General features: G+C 44.0%; 1 protein-coding gene across 3 annotated transcripts in view; it reads left to right on the top strand.

The window, feature by feature from the left end:
• Positions 1-19,400, top strand: part of ZBTB7C (zinc finger and BTB domain containing 7C) — a 271,241-nt gene that overhangs the window by 150,882 nt on the left and 100,959 nt on the right. The window contains exon 1 of one of the 3 annotated variants that reach the window (XM_075854960.1): positions 2,181-2,299. The exons of the other annotated variants lie outside the window; for them this stretch is intronic. The gene's annotated coding sequence lies outside the window, so the exon portion shown is untranslated. Of the gene's footprint in view, positions 1-2,180; positions 2,300-19,400 lie in introns of those variants that run through there. 3 annotated transcript variants of the gene reach the window in all.

Raw genomic sequence — 19,400 nt, 5'->3', positions numbered from 1 at the left:
TTGAGATACAGCTGCTTTGTATCGCTGTATCTCAAAAAGTACAAATAACTTTTAGTAAAAACTAATTTGAAAGTTTCACCAAACACACTGACTGACAGTTAAAAAAAAATCCCTTTCAAAGGTTTACATAGCCCCCATTCTACCTCCGATCCCCTTACCCACTATGCATGTAAGTGACACTCACCACTCAAGTCTATAGGAATTAGGCCGGATTAACACGAGCATGTGCGTTTTGCGCACGCAAAAAACACGGCGTTTTGCGTGCGCAAAAGGCACTTAACAGCTCCGTGTGTCATGATCATATGGTGCGCGGCTGCGTGCTTTTCGCGCAGCCGCCATCATTATGACACTCTGTTTGTATGTTTGTAAACAGAAAAGAACGTGGTGCTTTTCTGTTTTCATTCATACTTTTCACTGCTGTTGCGCAAATCACGCGCGTCCCGCGGAAGTGCTTCCGTGTGGTGCGCGTGATTTTCACGCACCCATTGACTTCAATGGGTGCGTGATGCGCGAAATACGCACAAAGAACGGACATGTCGTGAGTTTTACGCAGCGGACTCACGCAGCGCAAAAATCACTGACTGTCTGCACGGCCCCATAGACTAGCACGGACATATTTTACGTTCGTCTGAGTAAGCCCTTACAGAGATAGTTGCAGTAGTATACACGAGTATACGCAGTATACACTACCCATATAAATAAGCCCCCCCGTCAACTGGTCCGATTAAGATTTTAACAATGGAATAAGCAGAATAAGCCCAGACAGGGTGGGTGGGTGTTTGAGGCCCCCTGAGGTGGTGGAGACCCAGAGTTTCCTTCCTCTAATCCCTGACTATGATATCAAAAGGGGTAATCTAAGGTTATTAACGTAAAATTGCATTATGTGAAGTCAGATAGTTATCATGATGCACAAATGATGTAGCCAATAATACCTAAATAGAAAATTTGGCTCTGCTACATCTGCATTTTACATTACTTTGTCCAAAATATATTTACAGTAAATTATTGTACACTGATTAATCTTAAAGGTAACCAGGCATTGGTACAGGCCTCCACCACTTATAACGCCGGTATGCAGGGCACAATTTTGCGTAGTAAACAGTATAGTGCCGATCAGATGAGTGGAAATTACTTGCTACATATACCCTTGGTGGCATGTAACACAACACTACAACAGGGTATCACTTCTTTTAGACCTGACACTTTAAGGGGTTATTTAATAACTGTTGTGTCTACCAGACTAGTTGCAATAAAGTGTCCTAATCTAAAGAGAGCCTGTTTTAGTGCAATTTTGTTTTTCCAATCAATTGCAGTACCACTTTTCACCACAATCAGAGCCAAATACTTTCAATAGACATTCATGCAATAGCGCCCCCCTCAACTTGGATCTGATTTAGTGAAAGTAAATACATTTAAAAGATTAAAACTCTGTATTGGTCATTCTCTATAAATGGCAAACTTATGGTTGGAATCAACGAGTACAACTCTACATCAAATTAATTTTTTAGAAATAAGTGATGTAATTCCATTATTAATGGCAGTGGGAAAATAGACAAATATTAAAAATGGTTTTTAATCCATTTATTTACGAGGCAGAAAGATGAGGAATAACAAGAAATCTCATAAAAAAGAAAGGAGGTACATAAATACATAAATCGTTATAAATATTTTTTTGCAGAAAGGACTGGTACATGTAAATGCATGAAACTTTATAATATATCTTATTAGTGAAAATTGACATCTTGCTCACCTTCCAGCAGCCGGCGTTACCCTTCCCTGCCTGCAGGCTCTCAGTAAGGGTAAGATCACACGTAGCGAAATAGTGCTGATTTTTGGCAACGGATTTTGTTGCGGAAAATCCGCAGTATAATATAGTAGCAGCAAAATGGATGAGATTTGACCAAATCTTATCCACACACTGCGTAAATAAAAATCGGAAAAAAGGCTCAGAATTTTTTTTATTCCGCAGCATGTCAATTGTATTTGCGTAATCGCTACTTTTTTGTTGAGTATTTTCCCCATTGAATTTATTGGGCAGTAAAACCCGCAACAAATAGCAATCCATACGATTTTTGCGGCGGAAAATTTGCGATTCCGACACAAAAATTTAAATTTAGAAAAAAAATGAAATCTTATACTTACCTAGAATTCTGTGTTTCTTCATCCAGGTCAGTCTCCTGGGATGACTATTCATTCCATATGACCGCTGCAGTCAATCACAGGCTGCGCCGATCACTTGGGATGAAATGTCTTTCCAGGGCTGCAGAACGTCAGGATGTCAGAGGGACGCGTTGCCATGGTAAGTATATCCATTAGTTTTTTCATTGCAGGATTTCCACAGATAATTCGCCCAAAAAACTGCACCACAATTTGGTGCAGGTTTTCAGCCAGAATTCCCTGCGGCGACCAGGGCGGATATGATGTGTGCTTTTACATAGCGTATCCGCCCTGTGTGAACAAACCGCCTCAATCACAAAAAAATCCTTCTTGTGTAATACAGTAAATAGAAGACAGTGGGGAGGGGAATGCAGCTGCAGTATCTCAGTTAGGCCTTATTCACACAAGCGTTGAATACGTTAAAACAATGGCCATCACACGGACGCATGTTTTTCAATGGGGTCTTTCACACGGCCATTGTTTCAATGGACCAGGTGAAGGGTCCGTTGAATAATAGAACCTGTCCTATTATCTTCGGATCTGTGAAAAAGGGACCTCGGACTTGAAAAACGTCACTTTTTTCACGTCCGAGTTTCCCCACGCTCGTTTGAATCTAGCCTAAACCAATACCCTAGACAACCAACTCATGCTGTTTAATAGTGATTTAGCCATTATCTATGGTGTTCTAGTGTGGTATACATGTACAATACCCATTAGGAACAGAAAAGCGTCCATTATGTTGTGAGTTCTGCTAAATTTTTATTTATTTATTTTTTATTTAGTTCATATTAATAATAAACTATTGTTTGAATTATGAATTAAGGATAAAAGTGACAAAATTTGAAATTTCATAATCTTATTATGATCATTTATTTAACTTTTTGAATCTTTTTGAAGAAAGATTCTCTGGAGTTTCTTATCAGTAACAGGTTCCGCACAGGGGATTAACCTGCAGTCAACATACCGGCAAAAACTAGTATTATTAGGTTTTACTATCAAATGCCACAAATACACCCCTGAAAACGCCAGTCTAATGCCTGCTGATCCGCCCTGTGCCTCTGCCAGCATCAATTCAGCGTGAAAAGAAGACAGAATTAGGAACATGTTGTATCCACAAACACCCTCTCTAAAAAATACATGACTTCAGCCGCAGCCGCCCTCCCCCTCCCCAATCTCTGCTCAGGATGGAATGTTTTTCTAAGCCTCTCCCACACATGTTCACACAGCAGAATCTCTGACACTGCAACCCACCCAGAGACGCAACATAGGGTGGGCACAGGCCAAATGTCCATATCAGCAATAGATTCAATGGATCAGACCCCTTCCTTCTCACCCGGCATTTCCTGGGCCTCGTATATTCACTTCTAAAGATACTTCGGTCAGGTCGCATGGGTCCATTTTTATATGTCACTGTGAGCCAATGGGCAATGCCATGGTAGAAAAAAAAAAAAAAGAATGTTTTGAGATAGGGGTCAATAATTTGGCTAAAAGAATAAAAAAAAAATCTCTGAAAAATATTGTTGCTATGCCATTAAATAGAGGAGTTTTACAAAAATATGAAAGGGGTTGTCTGGCCACAGAACCGGTTTTCATACTGATGACCTACCTACAGGATAGGTCATCAGTATATCATCGGTGGGGGTTCGACACCCGCACCCCGCACCGATCATCTCTGCTCCGGCTGCCTCCAGGCACTGGATGTCCGTGCAGGAAGAGGATGGCTCCGGTCTCAGTATAGCGGCCGAGCTGCAGTTCTGCAGCTCTTCTCCTATTCAAGTGAAAAGAAGCAGAGTTACAGCACGGCCGTTCTACAGTGTATGGAGCCTTCTGCATCCGGGACCGACCACTGCATAACATCCGGTGCCCAGAGGTAGCCGGAACAGGTGATCGGTGCGGGGTCCAGGTTTCGGACCAACACCGATCATATACTGATGACCTATCCTGTAGATAGGTCATTAGTATGAAAAACGGTCCCTTGGCCGGACAACCTCTTCAAGTTTAACCAAGGAATAACCAATGACACTGACCAAAGTCCACCACCGGTGTGCCAACCTGTCCTACCACTCTCCTGCCATCCTGCATGCATGTACATGCTACACTCAGGTTGTAATGTCAGAGAAGCAGTGTGTAAGAACTAGATAAGTACTATGTGTTTTATCCAGTGCCCTATCACACCGCCAGACACTGTGCCCGCAAAACAATCCTGGCCCTATAATAGTGCTGGCCACAGTGGCCACATAAAAGTGGCAGCTATAAATCACTCATAATAAAGCCAGCAGCAGTGCCTCAAAACTATGAGAGCCACAGTGCCCACAAAGTAACAAGAGCCACAGTGCCTCCATCGGAGTGTTAGCCACAGTGTCCCCATGAGAGTTTGATTAACAGTGCCTCTTTAATAGTAAATGACAGGCATGAAGTTACATGTTTATAGCCAGAGGCCACTTACACGTAACGTCCTGCTCCAGCACTGATTTTTAAGAGACAGCTGTGTCTTAGGTGTGGCGTCCCCTCCTTGCCTACCCATGCCCTGGCGTTGTGTCTCCATATTGCTGCTATAATTTGGACCATCAGTCAAGGATCTGGGGAATAAGCTAGCAGAAAGCGGTGCCTGACCTTATAGCCAACCATTTGAAAGGATAAGTCATCATGTTGTAAGACAACGGCTTCTGGACATAGAATAGTGACATCTGCAGCAGTGAATCATAAATGTGCTCAGAGCAGCGGTCACATCCCCCAAATTCTCTCACATGGTCTGGACTACACAGTGTGATATCCGGATCGCTATGATATGTGTTTAGAATCTTCACCATTTTTAAGATCTCTACTTGATGTCACTGAATGGGAACATTCTCGTTTACATCCAGAGGTTGAAAACCTGTGCAGACATATGGAGAACTATGGAGCGGGCAAAGCTATAGTGGAATGCGGCTTGACTGGTGTAGAATCAGGGAGGCTGAGAAGTTACTGTAAGGGGTAAACATTGTCAGGAAGTCATAGGGTTAACCAGTAGGTGGAGTGTGTGTGGGCTTTGCAGGGAACAGGTTGCTTAAGGGGCTTAAATGAAGAAGCGATCCAGTTTGGCGCGCAGAGGGAGAAGTTCAGGCCTGAGCTTACCTGTGTGCAGCGTGGATGATGGAATCCTCCATGGAAGAATTCCTGGCTGCAGTTCGTGTAGCTGTGCAGCACCGAGGACAGGAGTGGGTGCAGTCCACTTTGATGGCAGCCGTATCCACTAGCGGGGACGCGGCGGCAGAACCGAGTGCCAGGGTCCGTGCCCGCCATTCTTGGCCGCGAGAACGTCTTAGCCCAGGGGTTATCCCACGAGTCCGGCCCCCGTCTAGGGAGCCCCCAGAGGGACCCTCCTGCCTCAGACGTCCGGAGACGCTCTGCTCCGGCGAGTCTGCGAGCGGGGACGATTCCGGTACAGCGGCAGGGCTTGGCTAGAGGGGGTTCCCCCCTCCTTTAAGACAACGTGCAGCGGGGAGCAGAACGGTTAATCCCTCTGGTGAGCAGCTGTGCCGGGGAAGCAGCTAGGCAGGGGAACGTCCTGCAGGCGGGAGCTGCATGATCCCAGCGTGGTGCAGGCTCCCCAGCAGCGGAACAGGCAGCAGCTGCAGGAGCAGCAAGGAGTGGTTCATCGGGTGAGCTGGAGGTTCGGCGCTGCTGCCTGCGCAGGAGTGTAGGCCGGCAGCCTGCTCGTCGTAACCTTGGGGCAGAGCTTGGCTCCCCTGCTCTGGCGCATGGGAGTGCTGCCAGGGAGGAACTGGAAGAAGGGGAGTCTCCGGAAGAGGCAGAGGAGGACACTGATGGCTTCCCTGATGTCCTTCCATGCAGAGAAGGGGTACCCAGGATGATGGCCGGTGGCGCTGCCAGCCGGCCAGAGACGACCGCAAGCGAGGGTGCTGGGGGTCCTGCCCAGGGACGGCCAGATGAGGAGTGATCGGGTTTTGGGGGGTTGGGGGTGTTTGTACTGCCATTGGGACCTGGGGGAAGGTTGGATGTTGAGAGGTCGGTGCAGGATGTGTTAGCTGGGGTGCTTGCCTTATTGTCTAGAGTGAGGGGTGGGGCACAGGGTATAAGTGTTTCCCCGGCGGTAGTGTGGTCTGCGCTGGGGCAGTCGTGTGGATGGCCTGTTTTGCATAGGGAGGGCGTGACTGTTGAGGGTCCGGCAGGATCGACGATGGTTGAGGACGCTGTGGCTCCTGCGGTGTGTGCACAAGGGGCGATAAGTGTAAGGAAGGTGGTAGAGGTTCCGGCGAAAGAAACGGTTAGTGGGAGGACTTCCACTGCGGGTGAAGGCATGCCCAGTAAGGCGAAAGCGGCGGAGGATGTGCGTGTGGCGGACGCGGCCAGAGTGGAGGTATATATGTGCTTTGAGGGGCCGCTTGGGGCTCACCTGAAGCCGGAGGGAGGTCAAGGAGAAGATCTGGAAGGACGAATACGTAGAGATCTTCTCCTTGTTGCCTTTGGAGAAGTTTAACTTGGATCATCTTAAGCCAGACGAGGGTAGAAAGGATGAAGAGCCGAAGCGGCGGTATCGCTTGATTCCGCGTACTTTTGCTAACTGGCTGCAGGCGTTCACGATTTTGTCTAGCGTACTAGGGGAGAAAGCGCCGGAGAATTGTTCAGCGCTGTTTTGCTATATGGACGGGATTGGTGAGGCTTATCTGGTGTGTGGAGGGGTGGATTGGCTGCGCTACGATGAGCAATTCCGACAGCGAAAATTCATTCGGCCCACGCTGCGTTGGGACCATAAGAATATTAGTTTGTAGATGCGGCTTATGGCAGCACCGAGGGGTAGTGGGCAGTCCTTTCCTGGGGCAGGCGGGGGTGCCTCGGATTCATGGTCCTCAGCTGGGACAAGAAAGGGCTGTTGTTGGCAGTTCAATAAAGGACACTGCAAATTCTGTCAGACTGCCATTACAAGCATGAGTGCTCCGGCTGTGAGGGTGCACATACCTTGTCTAGATGTTTCAAGCGGGGCAAGGGCAAAGAACAGGAGGTTGGAGAGAACAGGGGCGACGCCGGTGAAGGTAATAAGGATGCTGCCTTATCTAGGGAGGTATCCAGATAAAGCGGCGGTGGAATGCTTGCGGGCGGGGTTCACGGATGGTTTTTGTATCCAGAGTTCTTTCATTGTACATAAGAATTTGGCGTCGGCTATGGCTAGGCCAGGGGTGGTAGTGGACAAAATCAGGAAGGTGGTAGACCTCGGTAGGATAGCGGGCCCGTTTAATGCCCCGCTTTGGGTGGATATGCGGGTTTCCCGTTTGGGACTTGTCCCGAAGAAGGAGCCTAATAAATTTCGGCTCATTCACCATTTATCTTTCCCGGTTGGCGGGTCGGTCAATGATGGCATTGATCCTGATTTATGTTCAGTTTCATATATGTCATTTCATTCTGCGGTCTCGTGTGTTCGGAAATTTGGGAAGGGGGCCCTGTTAGCTCAAACCAACATTAAGGCGGCGTTTCGGCTGTTGCCAGTTCATCGAGTTAGTTTTCCATTGTAGAGGTTTTGTTGGGGGGGATTTTATGTAGATTGTTGCCTGTCGATAGGTCGTTCTATCTCGTACGCATATTTTGAGAGGTTCAGTACCTTTTTTGGAGTGGGTGGTGAGGCAGGAAGCAGGACGGTGTTCAGTGTTACACTACCTGGACTATTTCTTGTTTGTGGGCCCGTTGGGAACTAATGTTTGCTCCGTATTGTTACATACGATAAAGCGTGTGGCTGAGTTTTTCGTGGTACCGTTAGCGCTCGAGAAGACGGAAGGGCCGGCCACGACGGTAACATTTTTGGGCATCGTCATCGATGCTGTGCACATGGAGTGACGGTTGTCAGAAGACAAGCTTCATGATCCGAAAAAAGCGGCCGCTAAGGTATGGGGGCAGGTAGAGTGCAGCTGCGTATGGTTCAGTCCCTGCTCGGGGAGTTGAATTTTGCCTGTCTGATTATGCCCATGGGGCGAGTGTTCTGCCGCCGGCTGGCCTTAGCTACGGCAGGGGTGGCAGTACCTCATAATTTCATTCGCCTTTCGGCAGAAGTGCGTGCTGATTTGGGGCTGTGGGAGGAATTTTTGGTTCAATATAATGGAAGGTCTGTGTGAATGGATGCAATTGTTTCTAGCGTAGATATGGAATTGCATACGGATGCCTCGGGTGCGCATGGATTTGGTGCATATTTTCAGGGTATGTTCACACGCAGAGTCAAAAACGTCTCAAAATACAGAGCTGTTTTCAAGAGAAAACAGCTCCTGATTTTCAGACGTTTTTTGTGCCGCTCACGATTTTCGCAGAGTTTTTTTACGGCCGTTTTTGGAGCTTTTTTCAATAGAGTCTATGGAAAAAGGCTCCAAAAATGTCCCAAGAAGTGTCTCGCATAAAAAAAACGCTCCATCGGAACAGAACGCCGAAACTAGGCCGTGTGAACATACCCTAAGTGTTGCATTGTCGGGTTTTGAATGCTTGCTTTGTGGCTATTCATGTGCCTAGAATTGTTAACGACATCGCTGATTCTCTCGGTTTCAGTGAAACAGATTTCGCAGGTTGGCACTGGGTGCAGAGCGGCTGGGGAAGTCTTTCCCCACGTGGCTGTGGGATGTGGTCCAGGGGTGTCGGCAGCGGTGAAACGTCAGTCCGTCAGTACTGCTACCTGGGCGGCGAAATGCAAGGTATGGGTCCGTTGAGAGGAGTTGTTGCGGCAGGTGGGGATGCATGAGGCAGACGAGGCGCTGGGCTCCTTGCTGTTGTACTTCGTGGGTTTATCTTTTAGTGAAGGGGCTTCTTTTTCTGTGGCTTTGCAGCGGGTGGCGGCTGTAGCTTTTTGGTGCAAATTGAGGGGCATTTGTGATGTTTCTAAGTCCTTTATGGTTAGACAGGCATTGAAGGGTTATCGAAAACAGGGTATGCGGAAGGATTCTCGCCGGCCAGTGACTTTTGAATTATTGGGATCATTGAGTGGGTGTTTGGAACAGGTGTGTTCCTCTGAGTATGAGGTTTGCTTATTCATGGCTGCTTTTTCTTTAAAGGGAATGTGTTGCCAGCAAAAAAAAATAATTATTTTTTAGTTAAACAATTAGTGTGTAGGTGATTAAACATTGTTCTAATTCTTTTTATTTTTTTCACGAGTCAGGAAATATTATAAATTAGATTCTAATTTATAATATTTCCCAGTGCTGGTCACTAGATGGAGCAATTCCCAAAATTGCAGCATTGTATGTGGTAAAGCAACCACATTGCTTTATGCTGCAAAATTGGAAAAAACTCACTCGCTCTAGTGAGCTCTCAGAATCCCCCCCTCCATTATCCTGGCTAGTGCCGGGAGAAACGAGGGGATTGAACGGTCAAACCTCCTACACTGTGTGTCGCCATTTTTTGAGCTAACACACAGTGTAGTAGGTTTACATACAGTAGTAAACACACACTGAAACACGAACATACATAGAAATAACTTACCTGCTCCAGTCGCCGTTCCCACACAGACGGTGTACACCATAGTGGATGGAACGGGCCCCGTTCGCATTCACTATGGGACTGTAACTGCCGTTCTCCATGTCTGTATGTGTCGTTAATCGGCACATACAGAAATGGAGTAAAAAATGGCAGCCCCCATAGGGAAGAAAAAGTGTAAAAATAAAAAAAAGTAAAACACAAACACACAAATAAATATAAAAGTTTTTAAAGGTGTTTTACCGCTTTAAGAGCAATAACGGCCACATAATAATATTTACATCTCGAACGCAAAACATTTTCAGACCGGTAGATGAATGTGTTTGTATATTGTGCCATTTATTGTAGGTAATTATAAGGGTACGCTGCATTCATCATGTTTTATTCCCGTCTCTGGGTCACATGACTATCTAATAATTCAACCCCCTTCCCACATGCCTCACAGCTATACAAACACACCCAAAAACAAAATAAACACACCACACCTAGTGGATAAGGCCAAATCATGTATTTAACCTTCCGCCATAAATCACTTCCCATCGACACAGTACACGTGGAAGAGAAATTATATCCTTAACTCATCTTCGCTGTTGGATGAGGTCAGTTTGGAGCTCCAGTAGCTGCGGCTTCTCCCATGATGACTTGTATGAATACATTCTTCAGCCTTTAATACAGAATCTGTAAGTCCATGATGTTATTTAGATCAGTGGAAAGCACAGCAATGGAGTCTATAGGCCCGGACTGCCCATGAGCGGTGACTACTACGGGGACCAGCAACTAATGGCTGCATTTTTAAATGGGGTTTCCACGTGCACTAGTGCCCACTTGCCCCCGGTAAGGGTATGTGCACACACAAAATAAAAAACGTCTGAAAATACGGAGCTGTTTTCAACGGAAAACAGCTCCTGATTTTCAGATGTTTTTTAATCAAAGTCGTGTTTTTCGCAGCGTTTTTAACAGCCATTTTTGGAGCTTTCTTTCTATAGAGTCTATGAAAAACGGCTCCAATAACGGCTGAAGAAGTGACGTGCACTTCTTTTTCCCGGGCGTTTTTTTATGTGTTAAAAAACGTCCATCGGAACAGAACGCCGTTTTCTCATTGAACTCAATGGGCAGATGTTTGAAGGCGTTCTGCTTCCAAACTTTCGGTCGTTTTTGGGCTGTTTACGGCCCAAAAACGGCCGAAAATAGGCCGTGTGAACATACCCTTATACTCACTTTTTCAACTTATACATCACTTATTTTGTCATAAGGTGGTTTAGGGGGCTCCTGTTGTTCTAGAGAGGTTTAATAAATGCCTTATAGATACAAGTACCTCTGGGACCCTCAACTATCGGAACATGACCCTGTTCGCTGATTGACACTGACCATTGTCCCCATAGAAGTCAATGGAGAGGTGGCCTGGTGGCTTGGCCCTCTCCATTGAAGTCAATGGGAGTTCCGGAAAGAGCATGGATATGCTATGAATGTTGAAGATGGGCATATCACTTTAATCATGTATCTTTAGTGTCTGGTGGTCTAGGATGAGGAGGGAGTGAATATTGATATCTATCATCTCATCTGGTCTTGTGTGGTTTAGTGGTTAACACTTGCTATTATATAATGAAATGATTACATGGCTCTTATTGTATAATTTAGGATGATGGAAGGGTTAATGGTAGTGATCTAGGACAGGAAAGTACCTATAATTTCCTTTGATTTAATTTGAATAAATGCAGAAATCTTTATAGGGATTGAAGCGCCGTTTTTCTGATAAAGAGCTCCACATCCACTGCAGCCCTTTACACCACAATCCAGTTATATAATAAAATTCTGTCTCCCATCCGCTGTCACTAGAGGGAGCTCACTGCATAGAGCTCAGATTGAATTTGATTATAAATCACACTGCTGTGAACTCCTGCTAGTTGTGTCAGAAAATAATGAGTTAATTCAATGGGGCAGATTTACTATTCAAATGGAGCCAGAATTCTGGCGTTCATGCTGCGCATCACATTTATTAACTGGTTTAGAGACTTTTTTTCGACACGCTTGAAAAGAGGGTGTGGTCTAGCAGAAAAGAGACATGGCATAAAATGCGACACCGTGTGCAAAAATGCACCAAAATTTTGTCGGAAAAAACTAAGCCAGCCAATAGGTGGTATAAGGAAGAGAAAAGCGTCTAGCAAGATGCGCCAAATTTATTAGACTGCGGGCACCACTATGATAAATTTGGCGCATTTTCTGACTGCTCGGTTTTGCGGTCTGCCAAACCTCTGATCCGTTGCAATCCATTTGTGCGCAAAAAAACTTTTGTTGTGAATCTGTGTGCCATCAGGATTCATGGATCCACAAAAAAAACTATTTATTTCACCAGTTTGTGAAGCCGCAAGCCCGTACCGTAAAATGACTTGTACTGAGATTTTGCCGTCTGAAATCATGGCCCCCACACGGATCAGTGAAAACCATAGTTGTGTGCATGGGGCCCTAGAAATTAATGGGTCCACAATTTCTCCGCAAAAATGCAAATAAATTGCAGACACAAAAGCACAGTTGTGGGCATGAGGTCTTACACTGCTTAGTAAATCTGAGGGTGGGTTTCCGCTATTGTTTTTACGCAGCGTCTGCTCGGAATCTGTATGTTCCTTTTTGTGATGCTAATTTTCTACTTCAAAGACATACAGAAGCTCGATGAAATTAAAAAAATGTATGTATATGCCGGGGACAGGAATGTTAGATTGTCAGACAATAAGCGCTTCATACAACACTATGAAATATGTTGGCGCTTTACACAAAGAACCAGATTAACCCCTTAGTGACCAGCCTATTTTAAACCTTAATGACCAAGCTATTTTGTACGTTTTTCCATCGTCGCATTCCAAGAGCTATAACTTTTTTATTTTTGCGTCGACATAGCTGTATAAGGTCTTTTTTTTTGCGGGACAAGTTATATTTTTTAATAGCACCATTTTGGGGCACATATAATTTATTGATTAACTTTTATTAATTTTTTTTTGGAGGGGGACAGAAAAAACCCAGCAATTTCGTCACACGTTTTTGCATGCTAAATTTACGGCGTTTACCGTGTGGTACAAATAACACAATAACTTTATTAAGCGGGTTATTATGATTGCAACGATATCAAATTTGTATAGATTTTGTATGTTTTACTACTTTTACACAGTAAAAACACTTTTTTTTAAAATTATTTGTCTTTGTGTCTCCATATTTGAAGAGCCATAACTTTTCTTATTTTTCCACCGATGCAGTTGTATGAGGACTTTTCTTTTGCGGGAACGACTTTTAGTTTTTATTGGTACCATTTTGGAGTAGTTTCGACTTTTTGATTACTTTTTATCACATTTTTTATAAGGCAGGATTCACAGAAAACAGTAATCTTTTCATTGTTTTTTATTTTATTTTTTATGCCGTTCACCGTGCAGGTTAAATAATGTAATAACTTTATAGTTGGCGTCATTACGGACACTGCGATACCAAATATTTCTAACTTTTTTTTGTTTTTTTAATAATAAAGCATTTTGGAAAGGGAAAAAGTGTGTTTTTCATTTTTTTCACTTATTTTTTTTAATTAACTTTATTAAACTTTTTTTTTTACTAGTCCCACTAGGGGACTTCACTATGCGATCCTCCGATTGCTTTTAAAACACACTGCAATACTTCTGTATTGCAGTGTATTACTGCTTGTCCGTGTAAAACTGACAGGCATCTGCTAGGCCATGCCTCTGGCACAGCCTAGCAGTCATTCACTACAGGCAGACCTGGGGGCCTTTATTAGACCCCCGGCTGCCATAGAAGACACCGGCACTCTGTGATCACGCACCGGGTGTCGGTGGGATGAGAGGGAGCTCCCTCTCTCCAAAACCACTCAGATGCGGCGCTCGCTATTGAGCGCCGCATCTGAGGAGTTAAACGGGTGAGATCGATACTGATATCGATCTCACCCGTTAGAGCAGGGATGCCCCCAGCCCTCAGCCACCTCTGGTAGCTGAGAGCAGGGAGATTTAACGGCTCCCTGCTCTGTTTTATTTTGATGCAGCACCGTGAAAAGGCTTATGCATCAGAATAAAGCCTATTAGTGGCCGTCGTGAAAAGGCGTATTGGCGGTCACTAACAGGTTAAAGGGGTTTTCCAACCATAGATATTTATGGCGATATGGCACTCAGCTGTTTCTGTGACTCCTGTAATTAATAGTTTGCAACCAGTTTTACCCTGCTTCCCCTCCTGCCACCACAGCTTCTAATGAAAATGAGGGCCGCTGGGCCCCCATTCTCTACACCGCGTTCCAAATTATTATGCAAATGTTATTTTTCGCTGACTTTCCTAAATAGTCGATGCAAATGACAGTCAGTATAATCTTCAAGCCATCAACCGTTGGAGTATAATGCTAATTTTATTGAACAAATCTCCTAATGATAACAGATTTTATTTTAGAAGTAAAAAACTCAAAATGCACTGTTTCAAATTATTATGCACAACAGAGATCAAAACATTTTAAAGGTTGTAAAGAGAACTACAATGGTAATTTGTTGAATTTGCAGCATCAGGAGTTCATATTTACAGAAATCAAAAGCTCTTTGTATCACAAAAAACTTAACAGGCCAAGTTACATGTTAACATAGGACCCCTTCTTTGATATCACCTTCACAATTCTTGCATCCATTGAATTTGGGAGTATTTGGACAGTTTCTGCTTGAATATCTTTGCAGGGTGTCAGAATAGCTTCCCAGCGCTTCTGTTTTGATGTGAACTGCCTCCCACCCTCATAGATATTTTGCTTGAGGATGCTCCAAATGTTCTCAATAGGGTTGAGGTCAGGGGAACATGGGGGCCACACCATGAGTTTCTCTCCTTTTATGCCCATAGCAGCCAATGACACAGAGGTATTCTTTGCAGCATGAGATGGTGCATTGTCATGCATGAAGATAATTTTGCTACGGAAGGCACGGTTCTTCTTTTTGTACCACGGAAGAAAGTGGTCAGTCATAAACTCTACGTACTTTGCAGAGGTCATTTTCACACCGTCAGGGACCCTAAAGGGGCCTACCAGCTCTCTCCCCATGATTCCAGCCCAAAACATGACTCCGCCACCTCCTTGCTGACGTCGCAGCCTTGTTGGGACATGGTGGCCATTCACCAACCATCCACTACTCCATCCATCTGGACCATCCAGGGTTGCACGGCACTCATCAGTAAACAACACGGTTTGAAAATGAGTCTTCATGTATTTCTGAGCCCACTGTAACTGTTTCTGCTTGTGAGCATTGTTTAGGGGTGGCCGAATAATAGCTTTATGCACACTTGCAAACCTCTGGAGGATCCTACACCTTGAGGTTTGCGGGACTCCAGAGGCACCAGCTGCTTCAAATACATGTTTGCTAATTTGCAATGGCATTTTAGCAGCTGCTCTCCTAATCCTATTAATTTGTCTGGCAGAAACCTTCCTCATTATGCCTTTATCTGAACGAACCCGTCTGAAAAGATTTGTGGCTGATTCAGAGCACACAGTACGATGATCACGCTTACGTTTTCTTGAAATATCCAATGTTTTCATACCTTGTCCAAGGTATTGCACTATTTCACGCTTTTCGGCAGCAGAGAGATCCTTTTTCTTTCCCATATTGCTTGAAACCTGTGGCCTGCTTAATAATGTGGAACGTCCTTCTTAAGTAGTTTTCCTTTGATTGGGCACACCTGGCAAACTAATTATCACCAGTGTCTGAGATTGATTACAATGATCCAAAGAGCCCTAAGACACAATACCATCCATGAGTTTCATTGAAAAACGAATAATTAAATGTTTATGACACTTAAATCCAATGTGCATAATAATTTGAAACACGGTGTAGATAGTTGGTGGGAGGGGTCACAAATATCAGACATTTGTGGTATACACAATCCATATGCCATTAATGTCTATGGTCGGAATACCCATTAAGATTTTTAAAAGCTACTGGGGGAAATAATGAGTGTCTTCCTTGTTTGTTTGTTTTTTTAAAGCAAGGCCATTGGGAGTAATAGTTCCATATAGGACACGCTACTAACATATATTTCCTTTAGGCCGTGTTCACATCAGCGTTGCCCTTCCGTTGAGGGGTTCCGACTTTGCTATTGATTCCGTCAAAACAACGGAACTCTGTCACAAGGTCAATGGTAATGCAAATAGAAGCTTAGGTTTCCGTTTGCCTTTGCGTTGAGGGGTTAACCCGACGGAACCCCTCAACGCTGATGTGAACAGGCCCTTAATAATTCCATGTAGTGGAAATATAAGGGAATGTTGACACGCTTACTAAAAAAGGTCTGAAAATACGGAGCTATTTTCAAGGGAACACAGCTCTTGATTTTGAGCCTTTTTTTTAACAACTCGTGTTTTTCGCTGGTTTTTTTTATGGATGTTTTTGGAGCTGTTTTTTCTATACAGTCAATAAAAAACGGCTCCAAAAACAGCTCAAGAAGTGACATGCACTTCTTTTTCACAGGCATTTTTTTTAGGCGGCTGTTTTTAAAAACGGGCGCATAAAAAACAGGTTCCAATTCGAAAAACGTCCGAAAATAAGCCGTGTGAACATACCCTTACAGTACCACCCAGTGTTCTTTATAACTATATAGTGCCAATATAATACCACCATAAAGCGCATATAAAAAAAACAAACACCATACAGTGCCCAAATAGTGCCATACGGTACCCAAATAACAAATGCTATACAGTCCTTAAATAGTACTATCATAAAGTAGCCAGATGCTATAAGGCTAGAGTGTCCAAATAAGTGCTATATGCAGCTGGGATATGCTATTGGACACATGTTCCCAAATCAAAGGGATAGATAGAGGCACAGCTGGCACCCTGACACATGTTCACAGCCTACAAGCCAACAATAAGCACCTTTGTAGTGGACCAATAGTGGAGGAGGGGTTGGGCTAGTTGAAGCCCCTAATTTGGAGAGGTCCCGGGCCATGCTATTATCGGTCTCTGTATATAACTAACAATTTGTGGACAAGGGAGTGTGGCGTTCATTCTACCTGATGGTAGCATGGTGTAGTAGCCACCAGATATCTAGATTAATATTTCCCAGTAGCCACTAGTAGTTATGTTCTTTACAGTGGCCATTAAATATCAGCAGAGTCTTGTTTGCTACCTAGTCACCAGGATTCTGGCTTTTCCAGTGACTTCCAGATAAGGGGCTATATGTGTCGTCATCTCCAGAGAGACCAAAGTGTTCTACAAGATTCCTAGAATCCTTTCTTCACTTCTCCATCATCTTCACATCTTGTATGTTGCTCTTTACCCTGCATTGTATACTGGCCTGATAGCTTTCTTAATATGTTTCTTCTAAACATGTTTATATGTTTCTTATTTTCCTTGCTACTTTTGTTTCTTTGAGGGCAAGTTGCAACTAAAAAATGTTTTCTTTTAGGCCTTCTTCACACACTTTTTGTGTGGCATTTTTTGGGCCAAAATAAAAGGCATCTAAAAAAAACTCAATTTTTTTTGTAAAATGGCGTTTTTTATGTGTTAGCTATGAGACCATGGTAATGTCTTAAAGCTGATCTGACATATATTTATTCTGCCCTGACTGAAGGCAGCATAAAGAACTGACAGACGCTGATTTCATCGGTCTGACGCTTATTAGGTAATGTGCTGTCTTTCGGAGAATTTAGTAGTTCTATTTGCGACACGCGGCCAGCGCTGCAAGCCTGATTCCAAGTATATTCATATATCCATGTTCCCCCCCTCCCTGCAGCCGCTGATTAACACTTTTCTCCCTATTATTATTAATAAGGAGAAAAGTTTTTATCAGCGGTTACAGTGCGGTGGGAATATAAATATATGAATATACTTGGACTCAGGCTTTTAGCGCTGGCCACTCAGAAACTAAGGCAAATTACCTAATAAGTGACAGACTGCTGAAATCAATGTGTCTGACACTTCTTTAGGGTAAGAACACACTACGCGGATATGCTGCGTAAAACTACACAGCGTTTCCACCCTAGCAGGGAATTCTTGCCGAAAAACAACACCAAATCAGCCGAAGAAAAAAAAGTATATACTTACCTGGCTGTAGTCATGGCGACGCGTCCCTCTCTGCTGAGTGTAGCCTGGCCTCCTGTGACCACTGCAGTCTTTGATTGGCTGCTGAAGTCACATGGGATGTAACATCATCCTCGGAGGCCAGGCTGCACTCACAAGAGAGGATCGCATCGTTAGCATTACAGCAGGGGAGTAAATATGGGCCCCCCGGTGACATAAAAACACACCAATAGATGTACAGGGCACATGGTAGGTGGGGGGTCCCGTTCCAGATTTTGCATTGGAGCCCAAAAGCTTCAAGTTTCGGCTTTGGACAGAAAACTATAATGTCCAATGCACATGCAGTGAACAACGTTTCTGTATTCGGTTTGTTTCGGTCAGTCCATTACTACATAGTACAATTCTACTTTACATTATTCTAAGAAATCTTGCCCAGCAAAGAGATTGAAGTGCTGCTGATGAAAGATGGCACAGTGCACAGTCCCACACAGCGCCTACAGCTTAATTGTACAGGTGGACGGGAAGGGCACCACGCCAAATACTTTTGGTTACAAGGGAGTGGTGGGAGTACATTCATGTAACCACTCCTAGGGAAGCAGAGCTCTCTTCATACAAATCAATGACAATTTCCAGTCCACCCCCCCCCCCCCCACTACTGATATTTTTCCCACTTTTGGAACAAACCAGCAGTTCTATAATAGCTGCCGGCTCCGACAGACACAGTGAAAGGTCAGTGAAATGCTTTCTTATATAACCTTGGATGATTATATTGTATTATAGGATACAACCAGGATCTGTGTTATTTTTAGAGATGGTCTTGCTGGTTATTTTGCAATGAAAGAAAGAAAAAAAATTACAAGCTACAAGGGATAAGCCGAATATGATTCTGTGTAGTGGAAATTCAGCTGTAAAATGAGTTTGAAGGACTTTCTTGGGTAACTGTGTTTTATGGGGCATGTAGTAGGTTTTAGAGAAGATCTCTGTATTGCTAATTATGCTTTACAGCAGCGATCTCCAACCTGCGGCTGTCAGAGCATGCTGGGAGTTGTAGTTCACCAACAGTTAGGGAGCCAAAGGTTGGAGAACCAAATGCCCCAATGCAAAGTCTGTTTGTGGACCCCCCAAATTCCATGTGCCATTCACAATATTGGTGTATTTTCCCTTAGTCACCTTGTGCCCGGGTGGGACTGCTACGTCTGCACCCCCTAAAGCTACGTCCCTGTGGAGAACAATAGGCTCATTACAAAAGGAGGAGAAATTCATATAAATAATATAATACTGTGATAATTTAAAAAAAATAAAAATACAATAAATATTAGGAAGATTAATAATTGTGGTTATAAATTATTCATACACTCAGGTCTCCAAAATATACTGGGAATAATAAATAGCAATGCATCATAATGAGGGTGTAAAAAAATTGTTTGCAATTTTAAAAATCAGAGCAACATTCCTTTAATCCAGCATAAATTATTCAAAAAATTCTGATAATCCAGCATCTCCCAAAATCAGAATAACCGAAGACCAGAAATAGAAGAATGAGCAGAGAGAAACAATCCTGAGCCTCCACTGATTAAAGGGGTATTCCCACTATAAGGAGTAATGGAATATTGCTAGGGTATGCCATCACTTCCTGATTGGTGGGTTCTTACGGCCGGGACCCCCGTTAACCTTTGAAATTAATTGTCTACATTGCTGGTTTTTCTCTCTACAGCAGCGCTGACATTTACCCATTATGCAGGGAATGACCTGAGTGGAGCTATGTGGTAGTTCC

This window comes from Rhinoderma darwinii, chromosome 1 (genome assembly GCF_050947455.1).
Source record: "Rhinoderma darwinii isolate aRhiDar2 chromosome 1, aRhiDar2.hap1, whole genome shotgun sequence".
Lineage (NCBI taxonomy): Eukaryota > Metazoa > Chordata > Amphibia > Anura > Rhinodermatidae > Rhinoderma > Rhinoderma darwinii.
The sequence above is the reverse complement of the archived record's forward strand: the minus strand, read 5'-3'. Positions and strand labels throughout refer to the sequence as shown.